General features: G+C 44.1%; 1 long non-coding RNA gene across 7 annotated transcripts in view; it reads left to right on the forward strand.

Annotated features, from left to right (window-relative positions):
• LOC307181236 overlaps positions 1-12,116 on the forward strand; it is a 1,179,595-nt gene that overhangs the window by 602,731 nt on the left and 564,748 nt on the right. For all 7 annotated transcript variants that reach the window (XR_013826187.1, XR_013826188.1, XR_013826189.1 and 4 more), the window contains exon 7: positions 2,905-2,986. This is a non-coding gene — a long non-coding RNA (uncharacterized lncRNA). The remainder of the gene's footprint in view (positions 1-2,904; positions 2,987-12,116) is intronic.

Genomic DNA, 12,116 nt, shown 5'->3' on the forward strand with positions numbered 1-12,116 from the left:
TGTTTTTTAGATGTTTCAGGAAACACCATACACTTCTCCCGAGTGTCTGTTGGCAATTTACATCCCGCCCATCACCATAACAAGGCTCCCAGTTCTCCATGGCCTGTCCTGCCTTTCTGGATTTTACACTTTTTTCAGATGGCCCTTTTGACCGGGGGGAAGTGAGACTTCATTGTAGTGCAGATTTCCTTTGCAAGCTTGCTTGGTTGGCCAAAAAGGGCGTATGCGTTTTTTCCTGAATATATTCAGGAAAAAACGCATACGCCCTTTTTGACCAAGTGCATCATTGTGGACGTTCTGCCTCTTTTCCTATGCTTTCAATGCAATTCCAGTCTACCTCCTGAAATCGGTTTCCTGCAATTCTGCCCCGCTTTCAAGTCCTCTTGGCAGCCTTACTTCAGTCTATTTTTGGACGATAGCTGTCATTTATAACTCTGCAGGTTTGTGAATTACAGTGCCCCTGAGCTCCTTTCTTCAACTCGCTTTCTTGTGACCTGGCCGCAACACCGCAGGATGGCTTCAGGCCCTAATCTGGTTCCGGCCCGGCATGCTGAGCCTTTGGTTAATTCCTCTTCCTGGTGGGAAATGAGAGTTAAATTTGCCCGTCCAGACACCTCCAGCTAGCCTCTCATTTGTTCTCGCTATTCCTGTTCATCTTCCGCAGAAATTGCAAACTGGGCCAAACAGGAGGTTAAAGGCGCTGACTCTCCAAGTGGGGAGAGTGTTAGTAAAGCGTCTGGAATGTTGCACACGAGTACCAGGGTACGAAAACTGAGACATATTTGAACACGTCTCCCGATCACATGGTTGATCATACTCTAGGTTCCACATGCATGTTTTAGCTGAAGGAAGAATACCTTAAACCTGGGTATTTGAAACCCGTGGAATGGGTACCATGCAATATGACTTCAAAGGGTCTTCATTTGCTCACCGAACCTCTCCAATCCTATCACTGCTGCGTTTATTCCCCTGTACACACGCTTGATTCTCTTTTGGAGACATAGCAATCCATAGGTTTTAAGATACTTACTAGTCAGGTACATTCTTAGGGGTTTAATATGGGGTTTTGAGTCCATTTCGTTGAGCAAGGAGTAGCTCTTGTCTATTCCATATTTGGCTTAAGGAACTTTATCTGTGCTCATTTCAATCTCTGGTTTTATGCAGCACCCCAACTCACCTTTACCCTTAAGCAAGCATAAGTTGGTTTTCTAAATTTGAGACCCTGTTCTGTTTTGGAATGCAGTTCCTGTGTAGCCAAGTTTACATTCCGTGTATTAGTGATATCTTAAGATGTTTCTTTTTCTGTGTGACTTATTTCAGTTAGAATCATCGTACCTGAATCCACTCATTATGCTGCTACGGGCCTGATGACATAGATTTCATTGCTGAGTGATACTGCTTTGTAAGTAAATACCACAACTTCTTTATCCATTTTTCACTTTCTGCGATGTTGAACTTGTACTGTAAACGAGGTTCTTGTAAACAGTGCCGTTCCAAAATTTGGGGTGGCTGTGTCTTTTTGATTTTAATTTCCCTAAGCTATAGGACCATAAGTGGCAGTGCCCTAGGTTCTGTTGCTTTGTTTTTTAGATGTTTCAGGAAACACCATACACTTCTCCTGAGTGTCTGTTGGCAATTTACATCCCGCCCTTCAGCATAACAAGGCTCCCAGTTCTCCATGGCCTGTCCTGCCTTTCTGGATTTTACACTTTTTTCAGATGGCCCTTTTGACCGGGGGGAAGTGAGACTTCATTGTAGTGCAGATTTCCTTTGCAAGCTTGCTTGGTTGGCCAAAAAGTGCGTATGCGTTTTTTCCTGAATATATTCAGGAAAAAACGCATACGCCCTTTTTGGCCAAGTGCATCATTGTGGACGTTCTGCCTCTTTTCCTATGCTTTCAATGCAATTCCAGTCTACCTCCTGAAATCGGTTTCCTGCAATTCTGCCCCGCTTTCAAGTCCTCTTGGCAGCCTTACTTCAGTCTATTTTTGGACGATAGCTGTCATTTATAACTCTGCAGGTTTGTGAATTACAGTGCCCCTGAGCTCCTTTCTTCAACTCTCTTTCTTGTGACCTGGCCGCAACACCGCAGGATGGCTTCAGGCCCTAATCTGGTTCCGGCCCGGAATGCTGAGCCTTTGGTTAATTCCTCTTCCTGGTGGGAAATGAGAGTTAAATTTGCCAGTCCAGATACCTCCAGCTAGCCTCTCATTGGTTCTCGCTATTCCTGTTCATCTTCCGCAGAAATTGCAAACTGGGCCAAACAGGAGGTTAAAGGGACTGACTCTCCAAGTCGGGAGAGTGTTAGTAAAGCGTCTGGAATGTTGCACCCGAGTACCAGGGGAGGAAAACTGAGACATATTTGAACACGTCTCCCGTTCACATGGTTGATCATACTCTGGGTTCCACATGCATGTTTTAGCTGAAGGAAGAATACCTTAAACCTGGAGAGTTGAGACCCGTGGAATGGGTACCATGCAATATGACTTCAAAGGGTCTTCATTTGCTCACCGAACCTCTCCAATCCTATCACTGCTGCGTTTATGCCCCTGTACACATGCTTGATTCTCTTTCGCAGACATAGCAATCCATAGGTTTTAAGATACTTACTAGTCAGGTACATTCTTAGGCGTTTAATATGGGGTGTTGAGTCCATTTCGTTGAGCAAGGAGTAGCTCTTGTCTATTCCATATTTGGCTTAAGGAACTTTATCTGTGCTCATTTCAATCTCTGGTTTTATGCAGCACCCCAACTCACCTTTCCCCTTAAGCAAGCATAAGTTGGTTTTCTAAATTTGAGACCCTGTTCTGTTCTGTAATTCAGTTCCTGTGTAGCCAAGTTTACATTCCGTGTATTACTGATATCTTATGATGTTTCTTTTTCTGTGTGACTTATTTCAGTTAGAATCATCATACCTGAATCCACTCATTGTGCTGCTAAGGGCCTGATGACACAGATTTCATTGCTGAGTGATATTGCTTTTTAAGTAAATACCACAACTTCTTTATCCATTTTTCACTTTCTGCGATGTTGAACTTGTACTGTAAACGAGGTTCTTGTAAACAGAGGCATCCCAAACTTTGGGGTGGCTGTGTCTTTTTGATTTTAATTTCCCTAAGCTATAGGACCATAAGTGGAAGTGCCCTAGGTTCTGTTGCTTTGTTTTTTAGATGTTTCAGGAAACACCATACACTTCTCCCGAGTGGTTGTTGGCAATTTACATCCCGCCCATCAGCATAACAAGGCTCCCAGTTCTCCATGGCCTGTCCTGCCTTTCTGGATTTTACACTTTTTTCAGATGGCCCTTTTGACCGGGGGGAAGTGAGACTTCATTGTAGTGCAGATTTCCTTTGCAAGCTTGCTTGGTTGGCCAAAAAGGGCGTATGCGTTTTTTCCTGAATATATTCAGGAAAAAACGCATACGCCCTTTTTGGCCAAGTGCATCATTGTGGACGTTCTGCCTCTTTTCCTATGCTTTCAATGCAATTCCAGTCTACCTCCTGAAATCGGTTTCCTGCAATTCTGCCCCGCTTTCAAGTCCTCTTGGCAGCCTTACTTCAGTCTATTTTTGGACGATAGCTGTCATTTATAACTCTGCAGGTTTGTGAATTACAGTGCCCCTGAGCTCCTTTCTTCAACTCGCTTTCTTTTGAGCTGGCCGCAACACCGCAGGATGGCTTCAGGCCCTAATCTGGTTCCGGCACGGCACGCTGAGCCTTTGGTTATTTCCTCTTCCTGTTGGGAAATGAGAGTTAAATTTGCCCGTCCAGACACCTCCAGCTAGTCTCTCATTGGTTCTCGCTATTCCTGTTCATCTTCCGCAGAAATTGCAAACTGTGCCAAAGAGGAGGTTAAAGGCGCTGACTCTCCAACTGGGGAGAGTGTTAGTAAAGCGTCTGGAATGTTGCACCCGAGTACCAGGGGAGGAAAACTGAGACATATTTGAACACGTCTCCCGATCACATGGTTGATCATACTCTGGGTTCCACATGCATGTTTTACCTGAAGGAAGAATACCTAAAACCGGGTAGTTGAAACCCGTGGAATGGGTACCATGCAATATGACTTCAAAGGGTCTTCATTTGCTCACCGAACCTCTCCAATCCTATCACTGCTGCGTTTATGCCCCTGTACACATGCTTGATTCTCTTTCGGAGACATAGCAATCCATAGGTTTTAATATACTTACTAGTCAGGTACATTCTTAGGCGTTTAATATGGGGTTTTGAGTCCATTTCGTTGAGCAAGGAGTAGCTCTTGTCTATTCCATATTTGGCTTAAGGAACTTTATCTGTGCTCATTTCAATCTCTGGTTTTATTCAGCACCCCAACTCACCTTTCCCCATAAGCAAGCATAAGTTGGTTTGCTAAATTTGAGACCCTGTTCTGTTTTGGAATGCAGTTCCTGTGTAGCCAAGGTTACATTCCGTGTATTAGTGATATCTTATGATGTTTCTTTTCCTGTGTGACTTATTTCAGTTAGAATCATCGTACCTGAATCCACTCATTATGCTGCTATGGGCCTGATGACATAGATTTCATTGCTGAGTGATACTGCATTGTACCTAAGTACCACAAGTTCTTTATCCATTTTTCACTTTCTACGATGTTGAACTTGTACTGTAAACGAGGTTCTTGTAAACAGAGGCGTCCCAAACTTTGGGGTGGCTGTGTCTTTTTGATTTTAATTTCCCTAAGCTATAGGACCATAAGTGGAAGTGCCCTAGGCTCTGTTGCTTTGTTTTTTAGATGTTTCAGGAAACACCATACACTTCTCCCGAGTGTCTGTTGGCAATTTACATCCCGCCCATCAGCATAACAAGGCTCCCAGTTCTCCATGGCCTGTCCTGCCTTTCTGGATTTTAAACGTTTTTCAGATGGCCCTTTTGACCGGGGGGAAGTGAGACTTCATTGTAGTGCAGATTTCCTTTGCAAGCTTGCTTGGTTGGCCAAAAAGTGCGTATGCGTTTTTTCCTGAATATATTCAGGAAAAAACGCATACGCCCTTTTTGGCCAAGTGCATCATTGTGGACGTTCTGCCTCTTTTCCTATGCTTTCAATGCAATTCCAGTCTACCTCGTGAAATCGGTTTCCTGCAATTCTGCCCCGCTTTCAAGTCCTCTTGGCAGCCTTACTTCAGTCTATTTTTGGACGATAGCTGTCATTTATAACTCTGCAGGTTTGTGAAATACAGTGCCCCTGAGCTCCTTTCTTCAACTCGTTTTCTTTTGAGCTGGCCGCAACACCGCAGGATGGCTTCAGGCCCTAATCTGGTTCCGGCACGGCACACTGAGCCTTTACTTAATTCCTCTTCCTGGTGGGAAATGAGAGTTAAATTTGCCCGTCCAGACACCTCCAGCTAGCCTCTCATTGGTTCTCGCTATTCCTGTTCATCTTCCGCAGAAATTGCAAACTGGGCCAAACAGGAGGTTAAAGGGACTGACTCTCCAAGTCGGGAGAGTGTTAGTAAAGCGTCTGGAATGTTGCACCCGAGTACCAGGGGAGGAAAACTGAGACATATTTGAACACGTCTCCCGATCACATGGTTGATCATACTCTAGGTTCCACATGCATGTTTTAGCTGAAGGAAGAATACCTTAAACCTGGGTAGTTGAAACCCGTGGAATGGGTACCATGCAATATGACTTCAAAGGGTCTTCATTTGCTCACCGAACCTCTCCAATCCTATCACTGCTGCGTTTATGCCCCTGTACACATGCTTGATTCTCTTTCGGAGACATAGCAATCCATAGATTTTAAGATACTTACTAGTCAGGTACATTCTTAGGCGTTTAATATGCGGTGTTGAGTCCATTTCGTTGAGCAAGGAGTAGCTCTTGTCTATTCCATATTTGACTTAAGGAACTTTATCTGTGCTCATTTCAATCTCTGGTTTTATGCAGCACCCCAACTCACCTTTACCCTTAAGCAAGCATAAGTTGGTTTTCTAAATTTGAGACCCTGTTCTGTTCTGTAACTCAGTTCCTGTGTAGCCAAGTTTACATTCCGTGTATTACTGATATCTTATGATGTTTCTTGTTCTGTGTGACTTACTTCAGTTAGAATCATCATACCTGAATCCACTCATTGTGCTTCTAAGGGCCTGATGACACAGATTTCATTGCTGAGTGATATTGCTTTGTAAGTAAATACCACAACTTCTTTATCCATTTTTCACTTTTTGCGATGTTGAACTTGTACTGTAAACGAGGTTCTTGTAAACAGAGGTGTCCCAAACTTTGGGGTGGCTGTGTCTTTTTGATTTTAATTTCCCTAAGCTATAGGACCATAAGTGTCAGTGCCCTAGGCTCTGTTGCTTTGTTTTTTAGATGTTTCAGGAAACACCATACACTTCTCCCGAGTGTCTGTTGGCAATTTACATCCCTCCCATCAGCATAACAAGGCTCCCAGTTCTCCATGGCCTGTCCTGCCTTTCTGGATTTTACACTTTTTTCAGATGGCCCTTTTGACCGGGGGGAAGTGAGACTTCATTGTAGTGCAGATTTCCTTTGCAAGCTTGCTTGGTTGGCCAAAAAGGGCGTATGCGTTTTTTCCTGAATATATTCAGGAAAAAACGCATACGCCCTTTTTGGCCAAGTGCATCATTGTGGACGTTCTGCCTCTTTTCCTATGCTTTCAATGCAATTCCAGTCTACCTCCTGAAATCGGTTTCCTGCAATTCTGCCCCGCTTTCAAGTCCTCTTGGCAGCCTTACTTCAGTCTATTTTTGGACGATAGCTGTCATTTATAACTCTGCATGTTTGTGAATTACAGTGCCCCTGAGCACCTTTCTTCAACTTGCTTTCTTGTGACCTGGCCGCAACACCGCAGGATGGCTTCAGGCCCTAATCTGGTTCCGGCACGGCACGCTGAGTCTTTGGTTATTTCCTCTTCCTGGTGGGAAATGAGAGTTAAATTTGCCCGTCCAGACACCTCCAGCTAGTCTCTCATTGGTTCTCGCTATTCCTGTTCATCTTCCGCAGAAATTGCAAACTGGGCCAAACAGGAGGTTAAAGGCGCTGACTCTCCAAGTGGGGAGAGTGTTAGTAAAGCGTCTGGAATGTTGCACCCGAGTACCAGGGGAGGAAAACTGAGACATATTTGAACATGTCTCCCGATCACATGGTTGATCATACTCTGGGTTCCACATGCATGTTTTAGCTGAAGGAAGAATACCTTAAACCTGCAGAGTTGAGACCCGTTTAATGGGTACCATGCAATATGACTTCAAAGGGTCTTCATTTGCTCACCGAACCTCTCCAATCCTATCACTGCTGCGTTTATGCCCCTGTACACATGCTTGATTCTCTTTCGGAGACATAGCAATCCATAGGTTTTAAGATACTTACTAGTCAGGTACATTCTTAGGCGTTTAATATGGGGTTTTGAGTCCATTTCGTTGAGCAAGGAGTAGCTCTTGTCTATTCCATATTTGGCTTAAGGAACTTTATCTGTGCTCATTTCAATCTCTGGTTTTATGCAGCACCCCAACTCACCTTTCCCCATAAGCAAGCATAAGTGGGTTTTCTAAATTTGAGACCCTGTTCTGTTTTGGAATGCAGTTCCTGTGTAGCCAAGGTTACATTCCGTGTATTAGTGATATCTTATGATGTTTCTTTTTCTGTGTGACTTATTTCAGTTAGAATCATCGCACCTGAATCCACTCATTATGCTGCTAAGGGCCTGATGACACAGATTTCATTGCTGAGTGATATTGCTTTGTAAGTAAATACCACAACTTCTTTATCCATTTTTCACTTTCTGCGATGTTGAACTTGTACTGTAAACGAGGTTCTTGTAAACAGAGCCGTTCCAAACTTTGGGGTGGCTGTGTCTTTTTGATTTTAATTTCCCTAAGCTATAGGACCATAAGTGGAAGTGCCCTAGGTTCTGTTGCTTTGTCTTTTAGATGTATCAGGAAACACCATACACTTCTCCGGAGTGGTTGTTGGCAATTTACATCCCGCCCATCAGCATAACAAGGCTCCCAGTTCTCCATGGCCTGTCCTGCCTTTCTGGATTTTACACTTTTTTCAGATGGCCCTTTTGACCGGGGGGAAGTGAGACTTCATTGTAGTGCAGATTTTCTTTGCAAGCTTGCTTGGTTGGCCAAAAAGGGCGTATGCGTTTTTTCCTGAATATATTCAGGAAAAAACGCATACGCCCTTTTTGGCCAAGTGCATCATTGTGGACGTTCTGCCTCTTTTCCTATGCTTTCAATGCAATTTCAGTCTACCTCCTGAAATCGGTTTCCTGCAATTCTGCCCCGCTTTCAAGTCCTCTTGGCAGCCTTACTTCAGTCTATTTTTGGACGATAGCTGTCATTTATGACTCTGCAGGTTTGTGAATTACAGTGCCCCTGAGCTCCTTTCTTCAACTCGGTTTCTTTTGAGCTGGCCACAACACCGCAGGATGGCTTCAGGCCCTAATCTGGTTCCGGCCCGGCATGCTGAGCCTTTGGTTAATTCCTCTTCCTGGTGGGAAATGAGAGTTAAATTTGCTCGTTCAGGCGCCTCCAGCTAGCCTCTCATTGGTTCTCGCTATTCCTGTTCATCCTCCGCAGAAATTGCAAACTGGGCCAAACAGGAGGTTAAAGGGACTGACTCTCCAAGTCGGGAGAGTGTTAGTAAAGCGTCTGGAATGTTGCACCCGAGTACCAGGGGAGAAAAACTGAGACATATTTGAACACGTCTCCCGTTCACATGGTTGATCATACTTGGGTTCCACATGCATGTTTTAGCTGAAGGAAGAATACCTTAAACCTGGAGAGTTGAGACCCGTGTAATGCGTACCATGCAATATGACTTCAAAGGGTCTTCATTTGCTCACCGAACCTCTCCAATCCTATCACTGCTGCGTTTATGCCCCTGTACACATGCTTGATTCTCTTTCGGAGACATAGCAATCCATAGGTTTTAAGATACTTACTAGTCAGGTACATTCTTAGGCGTTTAATATGGGGTTTTGAGTCCATTTCGTTGAGCAAGGAGTAGCTCTTGTCTATTCCATATTTGGCTTAAGGAACTTTATCTGTGCTCATTTCAATCTCTGGTTTTATTCAGCACCCCAACTCACCTTTCCCCATAAGCAAGCATAAGTTGGTTTGCTAAATTTGAGACCCTGTTCTGTTTTGGAATGCAGTTCCTGTGTAGCCAAGGTTACATTCCGTGTATTAGTGATATCTTATGATGTTTCTTTTTCTGTGTGACTTATTTCAGTTAGAATCATCGTACCTGAATCCACTCATTATGCTGCTATGGGCCTGATGACATAGATTTCATTGCTGAGTGATACTGCATTGTACCTAAGTACCACAAGTTCTTTATCCATTTTTCACTTTCTACGATGTTGAACTTGTACTGTAAACGAGGTTCTTGTAAACAGAGGCGTCCCAAACTTTGGGGTGGCTGTGTCTTTTTGATTTTAATTTCCCTAAGCTATAGGACCATAAGTGGAAGTGCCCTAGGCTCTGTTGCTTTGTTTTTTAGATGTTTCAGGAAACACCATACACTTCTCCCGAGTGTCTGTTGGCAATTTACATCCCGCCCATCAGCATAACAAGGCTCCCAGTTCTCCATGGCCTGTCCTGCCTTTCTGGATTTTAAACGTTTTTCAGATGGCCCTTTTGACTGGGGGGAAGTGAGACTTCATTGTAGTGCAGATTTCCTTTGCAAGCTTGCTTGGTTGGCCAAAAAGTGCGTATGCGTTTTTTCCTGAATATATTCAGGAAAAAACGCATACGCCCTTTTTGGCCAAGTGCATCATTGTGGACGTTCTGCCTCTTTTCCTATGCTTTCAATGCAATTCCAGTCTACCTCGTGAAATCGGTTTCCTGCAATTCTGCCCCGCTTTCAAGTCCTCTTGGCAGCCTTACTTCAGTCTATTTTTGGACGATAGCTGTCATTTATAACTCTGCAGGTTTGTGAAATACAGTGCCCCTGAGCTCCTTTCTTCAACTCGTTTTCTTTTGAGCTGGCCGCAACACCGCAGGATGGCTTCAGGCCCTAATCTGGTTCCGGCACGGCACACTGAGCCTTTACTTAATTCCTCTTCCTGGTGGGAAATGAGAGTTAAATTTGCCCGTCCAGACACCTCCAGCTAGCCTCTCATTGGTTCTCGCTATTCCTGTTCATCTTCCGCAGAAATTGCAAACTGGGCCAAACAGGAGGTTAAAGGGACTGACTCTCCAAGTCGGGAGAGTGTTAGTAAAGCGTCTGGAATGTTGCACCCGAGTACCAGGGGAGGAAAACTGAGACATATTTGAACACGTCTCCCGATCACATGGTTGATCATACTCTAGGTTCCACATGCATGTTTTAGCTGAAGGAAGAATACCTTAAACCTGGGTAGTTGAAACCCGTGGAATGGGTACCATGCAATATGACTTCAAAGGGTCTTCATTTGCTCACCGAACCTCTCCAATCCTATCACTGCTGCGTTTATGCCCCTGTACACATGCTTGATTCTCTTTCGGAGACATAGCAATCCATAGATTTTAAGATACTTACTAGTCAGGTACATTCTTAGGCGTTTAATATGGGGTGTTGAGTCCATTTCGTTGAGCAAGGAGTAGCTCTTGTCTATTCCATATTTGACTTAAGGAACTTTATCTGTGCTCATTTCAATCTCTGGTTTTATGCAGCACCCCAACTCACCTTTACCCTTAAGCAAGCATAAGTTGGTTTTCTAAATTTGAGACCCTGTTCTGTTCTGTAACTCAGTTCCTGTGTAGCCAAGTTTACATTCCGTGTATTACTGATATCTTATGATGTTTCTTGTTCTGTGTGACTTACTTCAGTTAGAATCATCATACCTGAATCCACTCATTGTGCTTCTAAGGGCCTGATGACACAGATTTCATTGCTGAGTGATATTGCTTTGTAAGTAAATACCACAACTTCTTTATCCATTTTTCACTTTTTGCGATGTTGAACTTGTACTGTAAACGAGGTTCTTGTAAACAGAGGTGTCCCAAACTTTGGGGTGGCTGTGTCTTTTTGATTTTAATTTCCCTAAGCTATAGGACCATAAGTGTCAGTGCCCTAGGCTCTGTTGCTTTGTTTTTTAGATGTTTCAGGAAACACCATACACTTCTCCCGAGTGTCTGTTGGCAATTTACATCCCTCCCATCAGCATAACAAGGCTCCCAGTTCTCCATGGCCTGTCCTGCCTTTCTGGATTTTACACTTTTTTCAGATGGCCCTTTTGACCGGGGGGAAGTGAGACTTCATTGTAGTGCAGATTTCCTTTGCAAGCTTGCTTGGTTGGCCAAAAAGGGCGTATGCGTTTTTTCCTGAATATATTCAGGAAAAAACGCATACGCCCTTTTTGGCCAAGTGCATCATTGTGGACGTTCTGCCTCTTTTCCTATGCTTTCAATGCAATTCCAGTCTACCTCCTGAAATCGGTTTCCTGCAATTCTGCCCCGCTTTCAAGTCCTCTTGGCAGCCTTACTTCAGTCTATTTTTGGACGATAGCTGTCATTTATAACTCTGCATGTTTGTGAATTACAGTGCCCCTGAGCACCTTTCTTCAACTTGCTTTCTTGTGACCTGGCCGCAACACCGCAGGATGGCTTCAGGCCCTAATCTGGTTCCGGCACGGCACGCTGAGTCTTTGGTTATTTCCTCTTCCTGGTGGGAAATGAGAGTTAAATTTGCCCGTCCAGACACCTCCAGCTAGTCTCTCATTGGTTCTCGCTATTCCTGTTCATCTTCCGCAGAAATTGCAAACTGGGCCAAACAGGAGGTTAAAGGCGCTGACTCTCCAAGTGGGGAGAGTGTTAGTAAAGCGTCTGGAATGTTGCACCCGAGTACCAGGGGAGGAAAACTGAGACATATTTGAACATGTCTCCCGATCACATGGTTGATCATACTCTGGGTTCCACATGCATGTTTTAGCTGAAGGAAGAATACCTAAAACCTGGGTAGTTGAAACCCGTGGAATGGGTACCATGCAATATGACTTCAAAGGGTCTTCATTTGCTCACCGAACCTCTCCAATCCTATCACTGCTGCGTTTATGCCCCTGTACACATGCTTGATTCTCTTTCGGAGACATAGCAATCCATAGGTTTTAAGATACTTACTAGTCAGGTACATTCTTAGGCGTTTAAT

This window comes from Stenella coeruleoalba (assembly GCF_951394435.1).
Source record: "Stenella coeruleoalba genome assembly, contig: scaffold_98, whole genome shotgun sequence".
Taxonomy (NCBI): Eukaryota; Metazoa; Chordata; class Mammalia; order Artiodactyla; family Delphinidae; genus Stenella; species Stenella coeruleoalba.